The following is a 21,872-nucleotide window of genomic DNA, read 5'->3' on the forward strand; positions in this document are numbered from 1 at the left end:
GACTCTTCTAACCCATGCAGCATCGATGCCCCAGCCCTTATTCATCGAGATGCGACACAAATGCGTGCGATTTACAACACATCACATAGTAAAGTGTCTAAAGCATAGTACTACTGTATATGCTTACTGGAACTATTTGTCCCCGACGGCTCCAGTGCCACGTGTGATGATCTACTCAACATATAGGCAGCGACCAACAGCAGAGTACAAAGTAAAGCTATTATCAGAAATTGTGCACAGTGCAACGGCAGTGTATTCTCAAATATGTTTGTTGCAACGACAGTGTATTATCTAATTTTTTATGTAAATATTGGAAACCAATAACAAGTTATGACATGTTGTCAATGCTATGGTAAACATTTAAATAACCTGTATACTGTGTGACGAAGTAGTTCATAGCTCTGACCATTTTATTACTAAACCTGATGTAATAAGTCTCAAAATCATAACATTTTCATGTATGTCCTGTTTATTTGTGTATTGGTAGACTGAGATTGATGTAGAAGGTATCAAAAGCATAACATTTTCATGTATGTCCTATTTATTTGTGTATTGGTAGACTGAGATTTACATTTTTTGTCACTGAATTTTAATAATTTACGCAGTTTATGTCTTTATTTATGAGAAATAATGACTTTTTTATAATTAAATGATAAGGCCGATCGCAGAGCATTGCTATGGTCAGCGAAGTCAAATGTATAGGCCATTTCAGGCATATTGTTTCATTTACATAGCATTCAGCCATCAGATCAGTAAATTCTATATGGACCCTAATCAAATACACAGACAAGTAAGAATATTGATTTCGTGATTTATTGATTTTTTACGTCTTCAAGATCAATCAACTGTATAGCGCAAACTTAATTCTTCATAAAAATTGTTAGTGAAGTGATTGTGTCTATTCATACAGTTAGTTAATTTTTCATAAGATATGTAACATTTACCTTCCTGTTTGCTCTCTTTTGACTTTAATAATTAAAATTGAATGTCACCATTTAATTTACATGTATTAAGGTCTTGTTTTGGTGGGGATATGTAAGGGTACAATACCCTCTACATAAGCTCTTTGGATCGACTGTGTGCAGGCAACAGAGAGAACAATTGCAATTGTGGTGGAGAACCGAATTTGAAGGTAGTAGCGTTCAGGCAGAGCTGATATTCGCTCAGTGAAAGCAATACCGTAATGGCAGAGCTGATAGTCTACCATGCGCATGGTTATTGTGTTACGGTATGCAGATTGTTTGAAATGTTCTGTAATTGTGTCTGTTAATATCTGTGCTTGCGTTTTTAACAGAATGATTGTTGTATAGTAAAACTGCGAATTGCTCATTTCAGTAGTATATCAGACAGCATCACTTACAGTGATGAGCAAAATTAACTATATGAAAGCGACATTTCCAATCTAAATCAACTAAATGCACGCCGCCCATTGAAATGAGGAGTAGTCTGGCAGTCTGAACCCGGCATTCACTCCCAACTCTACTATCGCTTTGTGGCGTCTTCATTTCCCATTCTGTGTCTGATGGTATGTCTGCCAGTTCCATGAACGAGTAAAGAAGCATTCAACTTTACTCTCGCTAACCGATCCCAACTTCCTTACACACTGCCTCTGAAAACCACTACGACAATAGACACTGTGTATGTACACTGTACACTGGGAGCCAACGTGTGTCCCCTCCTGTGAGTACAACAAGTACGATATTATAGTGCCTGTGTTGTTAAGGGGAACAATGGAACATGAATTGCAGTGACTACAGCTGTTATGAAATACATTAAATGCATTTACAGTTGCGAGTATGAACAACCGTCAACTTTATAAGAGAATGACATGGACTCGAATACGAATTTATAACTTTACCCGAGTCGTCGCCTTAGCCGCTTTTGCTATCCGTGCATTGCTCACAGCAGGCCTAAACTTATGTATGTTGTCGATCCTACATTACAACCTGTACTCGTATTCAGATTATGTAATTACCATACAGTGGAAGACATTTTCATTGATAGTCACTGTCTGGTATCGACAGATAAGTATAATATCGCAGTGCCTGTCTTGCATGCATGCATGCATGTAGTATCTCACGCAGCAACGACTACTTATGGAAGTCTGAGTAGGACCGTGAGTAGCAGACATATAGCCAATGTAGTTAAGGCAGTGGCTCGCGCAAAGCGGGACATTTGGGTTCGAGTCCTGGTCTGGCACAAATTTTCATTGCCGTCATTCCTTTATACAGCTGATGGTTGTTCGTATTCGCAGCTGCGAGTGCATTCGAGTACATTAAAGATGTCTCGGCTGCTGGGTATCTGTTTTACCTGCAGAGAATTTAGTCAAGAAAGAACCAACATGATGAGAATAAATGGGCCTAAGCGTGCACCCCCACTATCAACCCGGAAACGCCGAGCTTCATGGAGGAAAAACTGCTGGCTGTCACTCAATAGCCGTCCCAAACCACGAGACGCTCTCCAGGAGATCGACGCGTCACGCCATCACATTACCCGCTCTAAACCTGCTAGAATCATCAGTTCTGTCATTTGGTAAGATGAACTATTAACTGGTACCTTCCACTCCCCCCCCCCCCCCCCCCCCCCTCTTTCAGCTCCTCCAGCCCAGCATCGCAACACTTATCTAATTAAATTTCTTGGAGATATGAATGTTCATTAGCAAAGAATGCTAGTAAAAATTTTACGACACTAGATGAGGAACTGACTTGCTTACCTGCTGTGTAAAGTTGAAATTCTTACTAGAGCGAGCTAAATTCTTTAAGGAAATTAAAAATGTCTCCTTCTAACATTTTTATCCATTACAAATATGAAAAGCATAGAACGGAAGAATGAAAAATGCTTGCTTTTGGGAAAACTACGATTTTCTGGCTATTTCGTATAATATTTGCTCCACTTCCATACTTTGTGCCCTCGCACAGTCGATCAGGGACTGTGTCGTCCTCTGGACATTGGATGTCAATAGGGTGGGCTATTAGGTTAACGGAACGCTCCCCTGCCCATAAATGTTTTCTGTATAAAACCAGAGCCGCAGTATGAGGAGATTTGCAAAAAGAATGGCAGCCGCTTCCTACGGAACTTCCTGGAATTATCTTTAAATGGTGAAACATAAGCATACATACTGAAGTGACAAAAGTCGTGGGATAGCGTTATGCACATGTATAAATGGCTGTATTATCGCACAGAAGGTACAAAAGAGCGGTGCACTGGTGGAGCTCTCATTTGAACTCAGGTGATTCATGTGAAAAGTTTTCCGACGTGATGATGGCCACACGACGGGAGTTAACAAATTTTTAATGTGGGATCGTAGTTGGAACTAGACACATGGGGAATTCCATACTGAAAATCGTTAGGGAATTCTATATTCTGAGATCCAAGCAACAAGAGTGTACCAACAATACCAAATTTCTGGCATTACATCTCACAACAGACAACGCAGTGGCTGACGGCAGCCACGTAACGACAAAGAGAAGCGGCGTTTACGTACAGTTGTTATAGTTAACAGACAAGCAACACTGCTTGAAATAACAGCAAAAATCAACGTGGGACGTACGACGAACGTATCCGTTAGGACAGTGAGGCTAAATTTGACGTTAATGGGCTATGCCAGCACACGACCGTCGTGAGTGTCTTTGTTAACAGAACGGCACACCCTACAGCTCCCCTTCTGGGCTCAACACCGTATCTTTAAGACCCTACACGAGTGGAAAACCTTGACTCGGCCAGATGAGTTTGGATTTCAGTTCGTAGGAGCTGATGCTCGTGTTCAAGTTTGGCGCTGACCCAACGAAACCATTGACCCTATTTGTCAACAAGGTACTGTGCAAGCTGGTGGTGACTCCATAATGGTGTGGGCTGTGTTTAGATGGAATGTACAGGGTCCTATGGTTCAACTGGACTGACCATTGACTGTAAATGGCTATGTTCAGCTACTTGGAGACCAATTGCTGCCACTCATGGACTTCATTCTTATTGATGACAGTGTGCCATGTCACTAGGTAACAATTGTTCGCTATTGGTTTGAAGAACATTGTGGACAATTTTCGCGAATGATTTGGCCACCCAGATCATCCGTCATGAACACCATCTAACATTTATGTGACGTAATCCAAAGATCAGTTCGTGCACAAAATCCTGCAGCGGCATCACATTCGCAGTTATGGACTGCTATAGAGGCAGTGTGGCTCAGTAGTTCTGTATAAGACTTGTTGAGTCTATGTCACATACAGTTGCTGCACTACGCCAGGCAGAAGGAGGTCTAATACGATATTAGGAGGTAAACGGTGAATTTTGTCACCACAGTGTTTACTCAGTTGCATCACCATATAAGCACGCTCTTGCCTGACGTTACTATTGTTACGTACATCCAACATGTCCACTTTGTGCATTTCAAACAAGTTAAAATATAAATATTTATCTAATAGTTTGTATTCCTACATTATGATATGGGAGGCTATACGATATGTAATTCTGTAGCCAGAGGCTGTAAGTATTGCCGTATAAAGAGTAAAACTGCATTAATGTGGGGCCATTGGTTCAAGGTGTTGATTTGTTATTGAGTATTAGTGTGAACGGTAAGTAATGTAAAGCTATATTTAACAGAAGCATATGATGAAGCCAATGAAATTTTACCATAATCAAATTATTTAGGAATTAATAGAATGGAGTAGTAACTCACGGTATTCCTCCTATGTACAGCGGTAATTCGACATTGAGTTCAGTTAATGGTGGTCCTGAGGTCCCTCTCGCGACTGGCCCGTCGTCTAACTGCAAGGTTCCTTCTCGGTCCACACGGCTAATCTTCACGGAATGCCATTTTCTGAGGTCTACTCTGTTTGAGGTCCTGAAAATAATGGCGAATCGCTAATACAGCATATACAATAAACTAAAGGTATAGGTACAATACAGTTCTTCCATTGCGACCTCTGCCTACAACTTCAATCACAATCAATCACAAGACATTGTTTAGAATTAGAACTACGTAGGTTGTCTCTCCTAAGAACTGTCAGGCGTATTTTCTACTGTGCTTCAAATCATTTTTGCAATTTCACTTTGGTGATCAGTAGATGGAGCCACCCCACTCAAATGTTACTCATCACGTCTTTCATGCGAGGCCACATGTCGGAGGTAAGTGTCATTACTTTTTGCCTTAGAAGCAAAATTGTTTTTAATGTGGCATATGATAGAGAGGTTCCAAATTAGTCTAGTCTGATATTCGTTTGCTCTAAATGTGTCAATAGGGACAGTAAAACCCGAAACATGGCAAGTACTCTAGCAGCGGCACAGCAACGCCTTCGTCAGTGCTGACTACTACGCCATGCAGTAGCGCCGCTGAATCGCTCCTGAAGTACTATTTATTCTTCCTTTTTCACTGCCCTTGTTGCGAGACATCGCTAAAACGTATTTTGCCTTAGACTAATTCCGAACCGTTCTATCAAAAACGCACGTCAATTCCCGCTTTAAAAATCATTTTGTTTGTAACGGGAAATAAACCGACGCTTTCGATCAACACAGGTCATCGCACGAATGACGAGATTCAGAAAATGTGTTTGCGCTGACGCCAGATATACGTTGCAAAAGCCAAATTTCAAATATCTGCCGAAAGACCAGAGAAAATGTTGGTAACGACTCTTAGGAGAGACATTCAGTATAAATTTAAATATGATGTGTTCTCTGGTGACGATGGACATATGCATTCAAGATAGAAAGCAAGTAGCTCACATTGGAAATAAAGGATCATTTAACAAAATAAGCTAGTAACTCACGTGTCAAACATTAACGACTATGTATAGTTGTCCCACGTGTATCTTCACTTACAGACTGCGAAACATACTGATAATTGTATCCTAAAACCAACGAGAAAACACCTTCCGAGAGAAGGTCAAATGAATTCAAAGGTATATCTGTATGCTATGGTTATGTTTTCTATGAAAGTTAAAATTACGTCTTTAGGATTAGAGTACAATGGTATTCTGTAATCTGTATACCTATAAACTTGTAGGATTTGAATTACTCATTGAAAAAACTCAGTAATTTCTTTTTATTTATTTTATCCCTCCAAACGTATTCAAGCAGCTACCTCTCACCATCATTTCATTAAAAGGACGTCAGCCAGCGTTTACTCAGTGCATTGTTCAATAAATCTTAAGCCAACCTAAAATAACAACAACACATATGCTTTAATATCTATGTTATACTATACGCAGTAGGCTTTTGAAAGGCATATTCTAAATATAGACTTACCTCCAATGCTCGAGAACGTGCTTATTCACGTTATCTACTTCGGGCACTTCGATGGCGTTAGAATTTTGCTACAACACTGATTTACAGTTCGTTGGTCGATGATTGACTGCGAATCGCTTGTGACAACCCATTCATCCACCTCGCACGAATCCATGTCTTCGTATCCGGGAATTATTTTCACTATATCTCGCAAGTTTTCAGAATTTTGTGACTCGTCTTCCTCAAATTCACCATACAGTTCTCTCTAGCACCTTGAGGAGTACCTGTTTTCACATTATCCCAGGTTTCACGTAATAATACATTTTGTGTTTCATATTCACTGTCTTTAGATCATCATACATGGCTTTGTTTCACATGTCATTATCGTGCAGAATGGTTCTCAAAAATAGTCCATGGTTGTGCAGTTAGATACCACTGTTACGACCCGCAGTAGTGACTAAATTAGAGTGGTAAAATTTGGGAAAATGAAACGCTCACCAATATCGCCAATTTTTAACTAGCAGCGATGCACAGGCGCATTTTTAATTAAAAAGACCATTCTTAGATAAACATTTTCAAATTTCGATACGAATTTATCTCTAAACAATTCGGCAGAGTTCGTAAGACATCCAAGAACATTTTTGGGTTACATATAAAAAGTGGTAACACATTTTTGGCAACATCCTTCAAACAAGGCTCGAGTTTTTCTCGGCTTTCAGATGGACACTGGGGGCAGTATGTGTCTATGAGAAGCGTTTGATACAACAACAGTTATTCATCCTTTTTTCACTTTGTATCCTGGGGTGGACGTTTATTTCGAGGAAGCTAAGGATTATGCAGGCAAATTCTTGAAATTAACTACAATTCATCGGCATTGTAAATGTCGTTCTTTCTGTAACCTTGCCTGTAATCTTAAAACTCTGTTCTCCATATGTCAACCGCGTCTGGGTCCGCAGATAACTTTTCTCTATATAAGTCAAATTGCCGAATGCTGTATATCTTTTGAACCTGTCTAGCCAAACAGAGCTGCATAAAAATCTCTTCGTTGGTCACCTAACAACTCAACCAACATTTTACGTTTTTCTTGTAGTATTTGATTGTCAAACGTGTGCCCTTTTGTCGTTGTTTGATGGACCAAAGATAAAGAGCATCGCCTGCTTTTTCAAAAATCAGATTTTTAAGTATTTTTCGAAGATAGTTTTTTACAGTTTGCTCTAGAGGTCTGAAACGTCACCTCTGCAAAACCGCAATCATTTTCAACAAACTTCATTAACAGTTGCATATTTATTAGTGAAATTAATCATTAAGTGCTTTCCGCTTAATCGCCGGAGCACAAAAATACACACAAAACAGAAAGAAACAACCATCTCAATGCACTTTTGTTGGCAGCGTAGCTTTGTTTACTTTCCCCGCAACTGCAGGCCAGCACACTCTAGCATCGAAATATTTCCACGATGTACAGGTTTGTTTTTTATTTGCGATTTTTGGAGTCGTTTCGGATAAAGCGGATTTCGCTTGACCCGAGATCGTTTAACTGGAGTTTTACTGTACTATACTACTACTACTACAATGTATTTCGATCGAGTCTCCTTCACTCCCTTCAAAGAAGAATTAGGTTGTACATTGCCTTACATTACTACACAAATTTTCCTCATGTGCTTCAGTTCCCATTTCCGTTAATTGCTCCCCACTCGGCATATTGAGCAAGTTAGTTTACGTTAGTTTAAAAAGTGTGTAGGCTTAGGGACTGATGACCTCAGCAGGTTCGCCCCATAAGACCTTACCACAAATTTCCAATTTTTTCCGTTCATTGTACCGTTATGGGGCGTAGCCACCATAGTGCTTTCCGGGTTCGTTCTGGTTCTATAGCATCGCCCACTGAGCATTCTCGTCATGCTGAGGTGCCTGCTGACTATAGCTAGGACTTGGGTTTCGCGATACAGCGTCAGCTAAAACATTTAAACTATCAAAGTCCACTTTTACTGCAAATATGCTGTAACATATTTAAAACTGAAATCTTGCTTAGCAATCCTTGTTATATTTGCAGCTAGGAGATATTACGATGGAGCATGATTTGTGTAGCGATTTCGCCGAATCTACAGCTGGTGTTTGCCACCCACCAGTTTTGTTAAGATATTTAGGAAAAGGCTTATGTCCGGAAATGTTCTTATCAAGTTCCCTACTTGGGTCAAAATACGCTGGCTGAAGCCTTTCCTTTGCATCAAGGAGTAAACCTAACGTTTTAGTTTGTGTTTATGAGGGCTTCTGCCGCTGATAACGTTCTGTAAATGTAAAATTATTTATTGCTAAATGACTTGTCGATGACTTCCCAAGAATTTCGTGTCTTTCTTGGTAATGCCTTTCTCTTATCAAGTAGACTGAAGGCGGATTCTTATTTGCAGATCCAAGGGGCATAAACAATACATGTATATAATTACGCCGTCTGTAGATGTGCCGCTGAATATTCTACAGCAGGATAGCGCTCTTCGTCGCCGTATTTCTCTCATAATAGTAGCTCGTTTAACCAGCTGAAACCTGTGTACAGAAACACTGATGTTATAGCTCACAATATATGTTAATATAGCATCGTAGTTCGCTGTTAAATTCGGGGGCAGCAGAACTTTTTCGTCTCATACACTCCTGGAAATGGAAAAAAGAACACATTGACACCGGTGTGTCAGACCCACCATACTTGCTCCGGACACTGCGAGAGGGCTGTACAAGCAATGATCACACGCACGGCACAGCGGACACACCAGGAACCGCGGCGTTGGCCGTCGAATGGCGCTAGCTGCGCAGCATTTGTGCACCGCCGCCGTCAGTGTCAGCCATTTTGCCGTGGCATACAGAGCTCCATCGCAGTCTTTCACACTGGTAGCATGCCGCGACAGCGTGGACGTGAACCGTATGTGCAGTTGACGGACTTTGAGCGCGGGCGTATAGTGGGCATGCGGGAGGCCGGGTGGACGTACCGCCGAATTGCTCAACACGCGGGGCGTGAGGTCTCCACAGTACATCGATGTTGTCGCCAGTGGTCGGCGGAAGGTGCTCGTGCCCGTCGACCTGGGACCGGACCGCAGCGACGCACAGATGCACGCCAAGACGGTAGGATACTACGCAGTGCAGTAGGGGATCGCACCGCCACTTCCCAGCAAATTAGGGACACTGTTGCTCCTGGGGTATCGGCGAGGACCATTCGCAACCGTCTCCATGAAGCTGGGCTACGGTCCCGCACACCGTTAGGCCGTCTTCCGCTCACGCCCCAACATCGTGAAGCCCGCCTCCAGTGGTGTCGCGACAGGAGGGACGAATGGAGACGTGTCGTCCTCAGCGATGAGAGTCGCTTCTGCCTTGGTGCCAATGTTGGTCGTATGCGTTTTTGGCGCCGTGCAGGTGAGCGCCACAATCATGACTGCATACGATCGAGGCACACAGGGCCAACAGCCGGCATCGTGGTGTGTTGAGCGATCTCCTACACTAGCCGTACACCTCTGGTGATCGTCGAGGGGACACTGAATAGTGCACGGTACATCCAAACCGTCATCGAACCCATCGTTCTACCATTCCTAGACCGGCAAGGGAACTTGCTGTTCCAACAGGACAATGCACGTCCGCATGTATCCCGTGCCACCCAACGTGCTCTAGAAGGTGTAAGTCAACTACCCTGGCCAGCAAGATCTCCGGATGTGTCCCCCATTGAGCATGTTTGGGACTGGATGAAGCGTCGTCTCACGCGGTCTGCACGTCCAGCACGAACGCTGGTCCAACTGAGGCGCCAGGTGGAAATGGCATGGCAAGCCGTTCCACAGGACTACATCCAGCATCTCTACGATCGTTTCCATGGGAGAATAGCAGCCTGCATTGCTGCGAAAGGTGGATATACACTGTACTAGTGCCGACATTGTGCATGCTCTGTTGCCTGTTTTTATGTGCGTGTAGTTCTGTCAGTGTGATCATGTGATGTATCTGACCCCAGGAATGTGTCAATAAAGTTTCCCCTTCCTGGGACAATGAATTCACGGAGTTCGTATTTCAATTTCCAGGAGTGTATTAACATTTCCATTTATTATAAAACTGCCCTTTTTAGTACATATTTTGTGCAATCCTGTAATATACATTGTCAGGCACACGCATAGCTAAATACCTGGTATATTTCTCTGGTTTCTTGCCGCATAAGATCTGCTATCTGTACCTTTAAAAGTGTGAACTAACCTGAGTGTGTGTAATACAATTAATGACCTTACCGTATTGTCTGTCATTCGAAAGACTTAGGAAGCCCTCGCTCATTTTATTAAGGCATCTTGGAGGCTAACTGAATTGCTTGTGTGTCACAGTTCGCCTCATTACAGAGGTATCATCAGCGGTTATTTGAATGTCCCAACTGTCGCCCCACAACAGTTTATGAGCCGCTTGGCCGATTATTCACGTAGCTAGCAACTCGCGTCTACCGTCCACGGCTGCAAACTCGATGCAGACTGCTCTCCAGTCTCAATGCTTCAAATGGTGGGTACTAAGCTGCGCTGAGGGCAAAACCGTTATCTCGATTGACAAGATTCCCAGTCATTCGTATCTCAGCTGCTTCCTTAATAATGCTGTCCTGAAACAGTTAGCCAACAACAGGACAGATGTCTTTTCGGAATTGTACACGTGATTTACGTTAAGTTATGCTCGGCCAATAGAGATCTGTTTTGTTGCCCAACTCTTACGTTGCGTATATGTATATACACGCTGAGGTGCCAAAGAAACTTGTATAGGTATGCCTATTCAAATACCGAGTTATATAAACAGCCAGAATACGGCGCTGCGTTCGGCAACGCCTATATAAGACGACACGTATCTGGCACTGTTGTTAGATCGGTTACTGCAGCTATGATGGTAGGATATCAAGATTGAAGTTAGTCTGACCGTGATATTATAGTCGGCGCACAAGCGATGGGACACAGCATCTCCGAGGTAGCGATGAACTGGGGATTTTCCTATACGGCCATTTCACGAGTGAACCGTGAATATTAGGAATGTGGTAAAACATCAGATCTCCGACATCGCCGTGGCCAGAGAAGATTCTGCAAGAACGGGACCAACGACGACGAAAGAGAATCATTCAACGTGACGGAAGTCCAAATCTTCCGCAAATTGCTGCATATTTCAAAGATGGGCTGTCAACAAGTTTCAGTGTGCGAACCATTCAACGAAACATCATCGACATGGGCATACGGAGCCGAGGTCTCACTCGAGTAGCCTTGATGACTGCACGATACAAAGCTTTACACCTCACCTGGGCCCGTCAACACCGACATTGGGCTGTTGATGGCTGCAAATTTGTTGCCTGGTCGGAAGAGCCTTGTTTCAAACTCCATTTAGCGGATGACGTGTGTGGGTATGGAGACAAGCTCATGAATCCATGTACAATGCATGTCAGCAGGAGACTGTTCAAGCTGGTGGTCGCTCTGTAATGGCGTGGGGCATGCGCAGCTGGAGTAATATGGGACCCCTTATACGACTCTGACAGGTGACACGTACGAAAGCATCCTGTCTGATCATCTGCATCCATTCATGTCCATTGTGCATTCCGATAGACTTGGGCAATTCCAGCAGGACAGTGCGAAAGCCAACACGTCCAGAATTGCTACAGAGTGGCTCAGGAACACTCTTCTCAGCTGAAACACTTCCGTTGGCCACCAAAATTCTCAGATATGAACATTATTGGGCATATATGGGATGTCTTGGAACGTGGTGTTCAGAAGAGATCTTGACCCTCCAGTACTCTTAAGGATTTATGCAAAGCCCTGCAGGATTCATGGTATCAATTCCCTCCAGCATTACTTCACACATTAGTCAAGTCCATGCCACGTCTTGTTGTGAAACTTTTGTGTGCTCGCGGGGGCCCTACACTATATTAGGCAGGCCTACCACTTTCTTTGGCTCTTTTCTGTGTATTTTTTATTTGGTAAGTGGTCGAAATATGAGCTTCATACATTTCTTACACAGAGCTCGACCGATTCATGCGGAATATGTCTGGCAGGATAGCAATCTTCTATTCTCTTTCACCGTTTCGTCCTTCTCCGCTCTGGTTCTTGCGTCTGTGTGCATCATGCGCAGTTTTAATTTACTTATTTCTCTAGCCAGTGGAAATAAAAGGTTATACTAACCGGTTCTGCTCCTTCGATAAGATACTCTCATCAGATATGGTCTTTGACGTATGCATCACCGTTGTCACAAAGGTGTATCGCTATCCTGCATGCTGGCAACTAGTCGCTTGTGTTGGTGAATTTCACGTATACTCCGTATTTGCTTGAACAAAGTTTTGAACCACATAGCACAACATTCCTGGGCAAATCGTTACCCTTAGTATTTTAAATCATGTGGAATATCAGACACAGAGGGCCTTCTAAATATCTACAATTATGCCTATTAAATATTTTGTACCTGTTGAATATGCTAACTTTCTCGCCATATTATTGGTGTCTTCCACAAATTTCCGCTTTCTCAGCCCATATTGGGTATTGCGTTATCATATTAAAATCCTGTGGTATTTAGCGTATTTATTACACACTACTGGCCAGTAAAATTGCTACACTACGAAGATGGCGTGCTACAGACGCGAAATTTAACTGACAGGAAGAAGATGCTATGATATACAAGTGATTAGCTGTTCAGAGCATTCACACAAGGCTGGCGCCGGTGGCGACACCTACAACGTGCTGACATGAGGAAAGTTTCCAACCGATTTCTTATACACAAACAGCAGTTGACCGTCGTTGCCTGGTGAAACGTTTTTGTGATGCCTCGTGTAAGGAGGAGAAATGCGTACCATCACGTTTCTGACTTTGATAAAAGTCGGATTGTATCCTAATGCTATTGCGGTTTATCGTATCCCGACAGTGCTGCTCGCATTGGTCGAGACCCAATGATTGCTAGCAGAATATGGAATCGGAGACCTCAGGAGGGTAATACGGAAAGCCAGGCTGGATCCTCGTATCACTAGCAGTCGAGATGACAGGCATCTTATCCGCATGGCTGTAACCGAGTGCAGCCACGTCTCGATCCCTGAGTCAACATATGAGGACGTTTACAAGACAACAACCCTCTGCTCGAACAGTTCGACGACGTTTGCAGCAGCTCGGAGAACATGGATGGGGTTACCCTTGACGCTGCATCAGAGACAGGAGCCCCTGCGATGTGTACTCAACGACGAATGTGGGTGCACGAATGGCAAAACATAATTTTTCGGATGAATCCAGATTCTGTTTCAAATGATGGTCGCATCCATGTTTGGCGACATCGCGGTGAACGCACATTGGAAGCGTTTATTCGTGATGGTATGGGGTGTCATTGGTTACACGTCTCGGTCAACTCTTGTTCGCATTGACGGCACTTTAAACAGTGGCTGTTACATTTCAGATGTGTCACGACCCGTGGCTGTACCCTTCATTCGAGCCCTGCGAAACCCTACATTTCAGCAGGATAATGCACGACCGCATGTTGGAGGTCCTGTACGGGCCTTTCTGAATAGAGAAAATGTTCGACTGCTGCCCTGTCCAGCACATTGTCCAGATCTCTCACCAATTGAAAACGTCTGGTCAATGGTGGCCGAACAACTGGCTCGTCACAATACGCCAGTCACTACTCTTGGTGAACTGTGGTATCGTGCTGAAGCTGCATGCGCAGCTGTAACTGTACACGCCATCCAAGCTCTGTCTGACTCAATGCCCAGGCGTATCAAGGCCATTATTACGGCCAGAGGTGGTTGTTCTGGGTACTGATGTCTCACGATCTACGCACCCAAATTGCGTGAAAATGTAATCACATGTCATTTCTAGTATAATATATTTGTCGAATGAATACCCGTTTAGCATCTGCATTTCTTCTTGGTGTAGCATTTTTAATGGCCAGTAGTGTAGTTTTCTCCATAATCTTAACCGTTATATTCGCCATGCAGGTACGCCGATAAAACAGGGGGAGTAAGCGATCTTCGTCTTTTTCCTTTTTTAATGGCAGTACTTCTGCTGTATTACAACATTTTCGGGTCGTCCTTGGGTCATGTATACGATGATTAAACGGTTCTCGTAAGGAACTACACTGGGACATAATGACTGCATGAATTTCCATGGTATCCCATTAGGCCCTAGATTTCCTTTGTTTCTCATTTCGCATATATTATCAGCTGTATGAAGTGCACGGATACGTGTCAGCTGTATTGTTGGAAGGGGTTTCAAGCTCCTGCCTCGGTTTTTGAGACATTCACTGTTGCCGACTGCGCTATTTTTTTGGGAATTTAGAAAGACGGCGTAAGTTATCTTCAATCAGAAGGATTCTCAACAATTATCAATAAAATGATTCTTTTTAAATGTGAAGAAATACTCAACCTAAATGATGCTTGTTCTTGTGAAATGTCCAGCACAATTACACGTTTGAAATTATTACAAAACCTTAAAAATATTAAAGTCCTGTTACTGTGGGTCTGAGTGATGCCTATTTACAGTCCAGAGCTGGCCTACGGAGCCTAAGTCGGAGACGGCGGACGAACACTGCAGCTTGTAGACTTGGCAGTAACTGGAGACTGTACACGACCAGCAGCACTGAAGACAAACCGGCCGTAGTGGCCGTGCGGTTCTAGGCGCTACAGTCTGGGACCGAGAGACCGATAAGGTGGCAGGTTTGAATTCTGCCTTGGGCATGGATTTGTGTGATGTCCTTAGGTTAGTTGGATTTAATTAGTTCTAAGTTCTAGGCGACTGATGACCTTGGAAGTTAAGTCGCATAGTGCTCAGAGCCATTTGAACCAGTTTGCACTGAAAACAACTCTCCTGAGCGGGCGCACTCTCGACGGTTTCTCGGGCCCTCGCAAGACAGACGTCGCGGTGCGGGCTGGGGGGAGCACCGTGCGCTACAGTTCCTCTGTCAGTCTCCTCATCTAGGAACAGCGGAAGTGTTGCTCCACCCCCCCCCCCCCCCACGCCTCCTCCAACCTCCGCCTTCGCCCCCCCCCCCCCCCCCCCACAGCGACGAACACCATATAGTTCTCCGACGACGGTGCGTCCTTCGAGGAGCGAGAGGTGTGGTGATGGTAGTCACCACAATCGATAAGCCGTGCTAGAAACACTCCTAGCGCAGCAGCTGTATTGGTTTGCAGTACTACCTATACCAAGATCCCCAAGGGGTCCCAGCTGCCAACGCATGGGCATCACGTATGTAGATAGCGATTGGTCGATGCCTCGTTAAATACCGGAGCACTGAGCTACGGCGGATAATTTTCTTCAGTTCGCCGAGTCGTGTACAATCTCCAGTTAATGGCGAGTCTACAAGCTGTAGTGTTCATCTGTCGTCTCTCAGACTTAGACTTCGTAGGCATCGTTAGCCAGCTCTGGACTCTACGTACGCCTCAAATGTTCAAATGTGTGTGAAATCTTGTGGGACTTAACTGCTGAGGTCATCAGTTCCTAAGCTTACACACTACTTAACCTAAATTATCCTAAGGACAAACACACACACCCATGCCCAAGGGAGGACTCCAATCTCCGCCGGGACCAGCCGCACAATCCATGACTGCAGCGGCCTAGACTGCTCGGGTAATTCCGCGCGGCTACGTACTCCTCACTCTGAAGCACAATGACATGACTTTAATATTTTAGAGGATTCGGAATAATTTCAAATGTTTAATTATCCTAGACATTGCACAAGCACAAGTATTTCCTCATATTTAATAAATATCGTTTTATTACTAATTGTTGAGAATCTTTCTGATTGAAGATAGCAAACATCGTCCTCCTGCATTCCCAACAAGTTTCATCCTGAATGAGACTTTCACTATACAGTGGAGTGTGCGCTGATATGAAACTTCTTAGCAGGTCAAAACTATGTGCCGGACCAAGGCTCGAACTCGGAACCTTTGTCTTTCGCGGTCAAGTGCTCTACCATCGGATCTACCAAAGCACGACTCACGCCCCGTCCCCACTGCTTTACTTCTGCCAGTACTTCGTGTCCTACCTTCCAAACTTTACAGAACCTGTCCTGCGAACCTTGCAGATCTAGCAATCCTGAAAGAAGGGATATTGCGGACACATGACTTAGCCACAGTTGGGGGATGTTTCGAGGATGAGATTTTCAATCTGCAGTGGATTGTGCGCTGATATGAAACTTCCTGGCAGATAAAACCTGTGTGCCTTACCGAGACTCATTCTGGAAACATCCCCCAGGCTGTGGCTATGCCATGTCTCTGCAATATCCTTTCATTCATTAGTGCTAGTTCTTTAAGGTTCGCAGGAGAGCTACTGTAAAGTTAGGAAGGTAGGAGACGACGTACTGGCAGAAGTAAGGCTGGGGGACGAGGCGTGTGTGGTGCTTGGGTAGCTTCGATGGTAGTATTATGTAGGTTCTTAACAGGGTCGGAATGGGAGTTTTTCTATGTCTGCTCACAAACTGTCACTCATCTTCAAAATATTGAAAATGCCCCCATACCTCCAGTTATTGCTCCTTGCCCCAACAAACTAATAATGTATGAGCGCTGTGGGTCTGGAGGCATTTATTTTGTTTGCTTTCTGTTGTAGGTACTGCTGTTTCAGTTTCGTTAATGTGTGTTATTGTTGAATAAATTACTTGCAGCTCTGCGTATGTATCGTAGCGTCTTACCTTCTCAAAAGAAGGCTTAGTTGTTAATTTTACTGTTATTGTGATGTTTGTACTGTCCTGTACACGAATGGTTCAATGCATGTCATTTTATTAGCTCTAGCAATCCACAAGCTGAACAGAAGAAAGCCTCGGTCGGTCCTCATACTTCAGATGGTGGACCATGTGCTGTATTTACTGTACGAGAGACCTAGCAGTGGTGCGGAGATTGGCAGTAGAAGAGGTTGTGAGTCATCGCCTTGTTTGAATGGTACTATATAAACATTTTTGTATCCACATATCTTCAGCGCGTCCACCCACTAAAGCCAGAAAACCACCAAAGCAGAACGAAGTTCCGTTAATGACTCTTGCCGAAGTGTGTCGTAGATCCATTGTTTATGTCGAAGACCTCATTCGACGAGACGAGGTTCACAAGAGATGGCGTTGTGAAATTTCATTACCACCATGTACAAACCGGTGGAAATCTCGGCGCAGTTTCAGAAAGAGGGTATCAACATTGCTTTTCCATTGAGCAGCTGTTCTTGATAATAAATTGGTCAAATATACGTATCTACATGACAGTAGTAAGATCGGAAATATAACGGCCAATTTATTCACACGGAACGGTATGGCGTATCACATTATTCTCCCTTATGTCAGAATATTTTAAAACTACATGAAGCTTTTGGACTGACCATTGAAAACTTTCAGCAGTGTGAAGATATGAACGTGGAATGACAATGCGTGAATATCTGAGACGACTTTTCACTCAGAAAACAGAACCGATTCCATTGCGTCAGAGTTTATTCATGGTGTATCACTGCTCGCAGTAACCTGTACGTCTAGGTTGGTGTCCCCATACGACACAAATTTCTAATCGTCAGCACGTACTCATTCGTTTATCACTTTCACCGAATGTAAATCCGAAAGCAGCACGCTCCTCAGATTTTACGAAATCAGCACTGCACTGTGGATAGAAGAGACAATTTAATGGTATTGTGGTGCGAGGTACTCTCTTCATATTTGTATGACCATGTGATATGGTGAAATACTGTGTACAATTTGGGTAATACGTGAATAAGGATCCATTCATGTGGAGGCACTGCTTACATAACTATTTTTCGTTTTCTTCTTACGTATAATTATTAACTTGGATAAATCATGTAGATGCTAAGGATCGAACAATTTCGTGTAAAGAATCTACATGTCAAATAATTGATTACCTTGTAATGTGTGAACACAATTGGAACAGAGCATTTTGTTACATTATCTTCCAAGTACACATTTTCCTTTCATTTTGTAAATAAGGACAATATAAGAAAATAGCCACTTTCTAAGAAGAAGCTCCCGACATCTTCAGAACATCTGATTATTACTGCTTCCTACCACTTTACCTATTTATTGATGAACGGCAGGCGATAATATATAGTCACTTATAAATAGACATGGACACATAAAACACATGTCTTCTTTGCAGTTTGTAAGGAACCACTGAATATGTCAACGTCCATAAATTACTTCATTAATTTTTAAAAGTCATTAACAGTAATAGACGCTATTGCCAAAGTTTTATACCAAGAACATGGAAAGATAAATTTTACCTGATATTTGCTGGTCCGCTTCCGAGATTGAAATGAAACTGTATATGACCACTTATAAGCACAAGGGCAATATAATCACCCTTTCCATCTAATTGTTGACTGTTGTAAAGCAGAATTCCATCATTCATATTTGTGAGGAACCATATTTCCAAAGCGAAAGCTCTTGCAACACCATCCAGTCTTGGTAGTTCAATATACGAGCTACCATTAAATTCAGGTACGAATGCTTCCCGGTTTCCGGCATCAGCTGTGGAAGACAGGACCTATAATTAAGTTAGATTCAAATGAGTATTGTACAATGCTGATAAGTGGTTGGTAGAAGATGTAAGGAAAAGTGTTGGTGTACGAACAAAAAATTAGCACACCTTGATATATTTGAGAACTTAGCATTGGAACAGATTTGAAGAGAGCACAGCCAGTAGAACGTGTAAATCAAAAATAGAAGAGTCGAAATTTTTAAAATACGAGCGCCCGTATCATACAGTCAAACTGAAACAGTTTGCTGCGCCAACTATTTACCTGTGAGATGGGACGCAAATTCCATTGGAGCTGTCTTGACCATGGAAAACAATCTTGCATGGAGTTACACCAACCCAATGGCCTATGAATATATGCACAAGTCAGTTGCCTCCAAAACTGACAACAGATATAATTCGATTCGGCTAAGATAACCTGTAGTATCCGCAGAAAGGAATGGTCTCAGTTACTGCATAAATAAAGCGCAACGATAATTCAGAATATTTTTGTGCACAGAATACACACGTATTGAATACTGTTTTTCTTCACAGACTCAAATCGATAACGTGAGTCAGGCGAGGGTGAAGAATTGAAAAAGAAAACTAATAATGAAAGGAAAAAATTTGGACCATCACCATAATAAACAAACGGTGATGAGGAATTTTTGCATAGACACATCGTGTATGAAATACAATCATAGCTGCTTTTAAAATACAATGACTACGTTAGTAAATGAGCTATAGCGACTCCAGCGCATTTTGTTTACACTTGTAGCTTTACGTGCAGAAGTCAGTACCATACACATGACGTGACAAGTCATGGCCCCCTATCTATGATATTCGCATAATGACGTGAGAAGCCACATCCCCTTCTCTATGATGTATTACTCATAGTGTTAGAAGCAACTCACCATTTACTTGACTTCCGTTACCGACAAACTCAAAAAATACCAACGAAAGTATGTAGCTATCATGTTTAAAAGTATTCAAACGGTTTGAAAAATTATTTTCGCCGTATCCAAAAGCATCCAAAAGACCTTTTTTATTGATTAGACTAAATAAATTGTAGTCGTGTTCAAACGCATTAGAACTATCTGAATTTTGCGCCATATTTCAAACTGTTCTGTTATATACCAAAAATAAGTAAATATATCTACAGTACTAGTATAACTTATCATTAGTGATCTGAAGTGCAAGTCAACGAGCTTGGTTCGATCTCTGTACTACACTTGGTATAAGGTGCAATGTAGCCCCCAAATTATGTGTTTCCATATCCATATTGCTTGTGTTATTTATCATACATGTCTAAGTTTGTGTAAGTATCTACGCACATCCAACTAATTTACAAAGTTAGTCAGACTTTGTAAAGAGCCAGTGCTAGGGTATTAACTATTTCTACCACTACAAAACGTTTGTCACCTTCTGCTAATAATGCTAAATTGAGGTGATTGCCATTATCCTTGTGTTTATTGTGGGGTAATGACAGACAGTTTACACTGAGTGACTTCATTACTTCAGATAGTACTGAATAAAAGAGAGTCACTTGACAAAGTGATCCAAATTGACCCTGGTACCATTAAGGAGCAGAGAGGTCATTTGACATGGTGAGTGCTATTACATAGGGTACTACTGTGGGGCAATCATGGACAGTTGAAAAACGGTGACTGCCATTACCGCAGAGACTATTACAGGGCAATGATGCTCAGTTTACGTGGTGCTTGATACTACTCCCGATTCTATTGTGGGTCAATGTTGGGCAGTTTATGCATGGTGACGGCCATTATCCAAGAAGATTTGTGAGGTAATTATGATTATCTGACATACGGTCAAGTCCATTATGCCGTATACTATTTTGGCCATGATAACCAACTGACAGGGTGATTACAGTTTCCCTGGAGGTTACTGTGTGGGGAAGTGACTATTAGTTGACATTGTGACTGTCATCACACCAAATACGTATTCATCTCAACTAGGCGAAATATGACATGCATGTAGATATTATCATTGTGTATGAACATAAGTCATTAACTCTAATGATGACATGCTTTCCTTTCATGCCTTCTAAGTTTAGAACAAAGCTGGACTTGTGTGAGTGCTTGCACGTTAAGCTTACTTACGCATCTCAGCACAGGCGCCCTGTCATCACACTCACACAGTAAGGTACGAGTGGGAGAGGAAGGAGGGTAATAGGCTGCACATTTCTTATGTAAGGAAGGCTATGGTAATTTCAGTACATGGGTATATTCAGCAAACTTTCAGGCAAGACGAGGCTTCCTCTAATGTTAGGAGCGTAATCAGTAATGACACCATGATTGGAGTTGAACACTTCTCAGGTTTTCAGCCTGTTCATAATTTTATTACGCTGGGAAAATGTAATATCACAAATAATTACATTTCCTAATATCTGTACATATGTGTTGAAGCAAACTCCAACCGCGACATATCTCAGAAATTTGAAATAAATGCATATGTTCAGCCTATTCATGATTTTACTACGCTCGGAAAACGTAATATCACAAATAATTACATTTGCTGATATCTGTACATGTTTATTGAAGCAAACTCCAACCGCATCATATCTCAGAAAATTGAAATAAATGCATATGTAGGGTAATGACCTTTAGCATATCAACAGAGGATCATTGCTGCAATAAAATATTTGGTATAACAGTATCAACTCTCTCAACTGAGTGTCATTGGCCCTCAATACTATGGAAGAACGTTATTCCCCCTGATAACTCATGAGCATTACCCACAATCGTAGTTGTGGTAGTGAGTCACCCACTCAAATGACCAGCATCTGTTGCAATGGCTGGCACTATAATCAACCAACCATAATTGCTCCACGATAATGTCTATAGTAATGGAAGTCACTGTATCAGCTGACCATTTATGTCTGTCAATAGTATCGTTCATGCAATTGGGGTAATCGTATCCACCATTTCAGTTGGCCATCATTGCTGACCCATAGCATCCACCATGCATTCGTACTGCGTGGGGACGATAAGTAGTAAATTAACGTTGCGAGCAGCAATGTCAACGTATGGTGGGCAATTTGTTACAATTTTACTATAAACTAGTCAGACAGAACAGTATGACCACCGACCTACTATCGATATAAACCCATCCATGCAAAGCCGAAACACCTGGCGACGAGTCACTGCTAGTGAGACACACGCACAGTGTATGTAATATCAGTGAGTGTGCTGTC

Source organism: Schistocerca gregaria, chromosome X, assembly GCF_023897955.1.
Source record: "Schistocerca gregaria isolate iqSchGreg1 chromosome X, iqSchGreg1.2, whole genome shotgun sequence".
In the NCBI taxonomy this organism is placed as follows: domain Eukaryota; kingdom Metazoa; phylum Arthropoda; class Insecta; order Orthoptera; family Acrididae; genus Schistocerca; species Schistocerca gregaria.